The sequence below is a fragment of the Micropterus dolomieu genome, linkage group LG12, assembly GCF_021292245.1.
Source record: "Micropterus dolomieu isolate WLL.071019.BEF.003 ecotype Adirondacks linkage group LG12, ASM2129224v1, whole genome shotgun sequence".
NCBI classification, from domain to species: domain Eukaryota; kingdom Metazoa; phylum Chordata; class Actinopteri; order Centrarchiformes; family Centrarchidae; genus Micropterus; species Micropterus dolomieu.
This window is the reverse complement of record NC_060161.1, coordinates 31670499-31673886: the sequence shown is the minus strand read 5'-3', so window position 1 is coordinate 31673886 and position 3388 is coordinate 31670499. Positions and strand designations below refer to the sequence as shown.

The 3388-nt window shown below is 37.5% G+C and overlaps 1 long non-coding RNA gene across 1 annotated transcript in view; it reads right to left on the bottom strand.

The window, feature by feature from the left end:
• Window positions 1-784: 784 nt before the first annotated feature.
• LOC123981046 overlaps window positions 785-3388 on the bottom strand; it is a 5736-nt gene continuing 3132 nt past the window's right edge. Inside the window, exons 2-3 of the long non-coding RNA XR_006827656.1 lie at window positions 1306-1368; window positions 785-805 (exon numbers count right to left, since the gene is read on the bottom strand). This is a non-coding gene — a long non-coding RNA (uncharacterized LOC123981046). The remainder of the gene's footprint in view (window positions 806-1305; window positions 1369-3388) is intronic.

Here is a 3388-nt window from a genome sequence, read left to right as displayed (position 1 = left end):
GGCGTCACTGTGCAGCTGGATGCGCCCGGTTCTGCTTTGGAAACAAGTGAAATGCCTCAGCTTGTTGGCAGACAGATTCTTTCATTCAATTATTTTCTATCTCAGTGGATACAACATTAGTTTCACAGTAGAGGAGATCAGTAACAATCAGTTGGCCTTTCTTGTACACTGGGGGTGGGGCTGTGGTTTGTGATTCATCTTTGACATGTCCAGGAAACCCACCTGCGCAGACTTCTGGTTTGAGCCATTAAAATTACTTAGTGGATGTATATTGAGGTGTAGGTCCAGAGTATTTTGTTAAATAAATAAATAGTAAAAAGTTCTTGATAGTCTAATCTTGACACAATTTCAAAACATGCGTTGTTGTGTATATGTGACTTGGCAGGGTTGAACCTCCCCCATCAGATGGAGTTCAGCCAGCACTGATTCTGCTACAGGGCCCTGTCTTTTTCTGGCTGTGTTTTTTATTTTTTTGGTTTGTGTATTAGAAGATGCCGACAGCTGCTGTATGTTGCTAGCTCCTGATGCAAACACATTCAAACTCAAATAAAAGTCTGACCTTTGAAAATAGTTTAAATTTAAATCGAGACTTTTTCATACCAAAGCAAAATTTATTCAAAACTGCTGTTTTGTGACGTGCAGATTGTGAACTAATCAAAGAAGGGATTTATTCAGTTTTGAGCTGTTTCACAAAGTTAATTAGTTTACATGCAGCATTACGTGTGCATATAAAGTATATTACCTGTGCAAATCATGTTTGCTGTGATGCAAGAATAATTGGCTTCTACACTCGTCAGTCCAGACACTTAAAGAAACACAGAATAAACAGAAACAAAACGAGCGGTTATTCTGTATTACATTTGGATGTAAAACTTATTTAAACACATTAGTCAGAGAAGTATTTACACAAATGCATGAAGTGACGGAATTTCCTTTTATCAAGTGACACATTAAGTCTTACATTAAATTACAAAAGAAACATAAGTGGACCATCACTAGGTGCCTGACAATCATTTTCTGTCCCATAACAATTATCTTGGCTTAATAAGTGTATTGATCAAAACAACTGGCTGACTAGAGGAATCAAATTCATCAAAGCTCCTCTACTGATAAAAAAAACAAACAAACAAAACTCTCCACCCAGAGGATTGAGGTTATCGATCTTGTCGCAGTATATACAAGTAGCCACCAGGGGCGTGGTAGAGATCATCAGGTAAGTGGCATGGATGGCACTATTTAACTTACCTAGGATAACTTCCATAATAATAAAAATGTATGTAAGTGTGTATGTTTTATGCTCTTCACCTGTTTCTGTTTCACCTGAGTGTAATCTTGGCTGTGACGTCTTTGAGGAAACGCAGACCGACCCTACAGTACAAAAAAGAAAACACCTGGAAAGCAGTTCACAGTACATATACAATATCTGTTGGATCTTGTATTCACTCAAGGATTTCCTTCTGTTTCTCAATACATTACCTCTGTGTTTTCTACAAAGACCCAGTCCCACCACAAGCAGCGGCAGCAGAGCCACCAACAGCATGGCCACAAAGACCCACCGGGTGAAGAGGTTCTGGTGAGTCTGTGATTTTTGTGGTTCATCTGCAGCAAAAGTGTTTTGAATTAAGGCATCAAAAATACAAGTCAATATGGTGTAACAGTCAGGGTGTTTGTTGAGCCTCACCTCCGACAGCCAGCCAGCTCTCTGCTGATACTCCAACACCAATGATGTTACACTTGTAGAGTCCTTCATCAGATTTAGAAACTCTGTGGATGGTCATGATTCTTTTATAGCCAGTCTGTGTTAGGATGCCATCTTTATAGAAATCAGCTATATGGACAGAGGATGTTGTCTTGTTCCTGCAGCTCAGAGTCACATCTTCTCCCTCCATCACAAGAGCAGGACTCTCCAGGATCACAGGACCAGCTAACAACAAAGGTTACAAAAACATTTTTGTCTGTTGAGGAGCACTATACTAATACTTTACCAATAACATTAATTCACTTAGTAATAGGTGTCAACTAAATGCTTGACAAGCTCTTAAAACATTATTATTATTTAATTTTATAAATTCATAACAATTAACTCAAAGGACTCTTGATCAATTGTTGCTCACTAGAGGGACCAATGTCCTACAAGTTTACAACAATGTTCTTAAGAAAATATGAAAGTATTTGCTTTCTATTGCACCCCCTGCAGTCATGGAGAAACATAATCATTAATGTGGACATGTTTGTGTCCACCTGCTGATATTACTGTATCAATAGAATCTCTTTAAGCTCACTCTCTTAAATTGATATTTATTTGTTTTTGACACACCAGTAACATTGATGATGACAGAGTTACTTCTCTCGGTTCCTTTAGCTTCACACCAATATTCTCCACTGTCTGATGCAAAGGCATCTTTAATTACACAGGGTCCCCTTGATATCTCCTGATAACGGCCACATATTGTGTTGACTCCCATGAACCTCCTCATCACTCTCCACTCGGTGAAATCATCAAATCCCTCACAATCAAAAGAGATTGATTCATATTCAAAGAGCTGGAGCCTGTTTGGAACAATATGAAGAAAAGCTGCGTCTGAGAATGAGACGGAGAGAAAGTGATTTTTTATGTTAAATATATAGATATATAACAACAACAAAAAACTTCTTACAAACTTGATTCTCCAGTTTGTAACGATTCTGAAAACTAATCAGTGTTTTGTTGGGCTGAGTTGTCTTCATCTTTCTAAGAGTTCATGGATAACAGTTTCTTTGTGAACAGACTTCATGCAGACTTACATTTTAAAAAGCATCTATTATTATTTGTTAAATATAATATTTTTTTACAAACTTAAAGAAGTGAATACGCATGACCGGTTAGAATTACTAGTTATGGAAATAATTAACTGCTACTTACGAGCTTTCTCAGCACAGTAACAGTGCTGATCTTCTGCAACCAGAAGAATCAATACATTTATTACTGGAGATACAGAGGAAAAGAGGAAAGAGCTGTGTATCAGAATGAGAGTAGATGCCACTATTTGCAATTAAATTTTAGATTTATATTTTTAATAATGATTTCCAGACAGCTCAGTACTCACACAGTTTCATGCAGAGAGCTGTAACCTCCATGTTGTGTTGCTGCTGACCGTCTGAGCATCAGACTGAATGGCAGAAATATACTGGTGAGCACTTCCTCTTCCTGTGCAGTGTATTTCTGGTGACTGAAACGTTAGAAAATTTGAGTTTATCTGTGACACAGAGCTGCCCTGAGAGAGATTTCATTAGTTGCACATCAGTATAGTACCAGCGAATCACAGATCATACCAAGCTGGCAAAACTAAATGATAAATGATCAAACATATAATAACAATCTCTAAACAAAAATCTGAAATGTATTTTT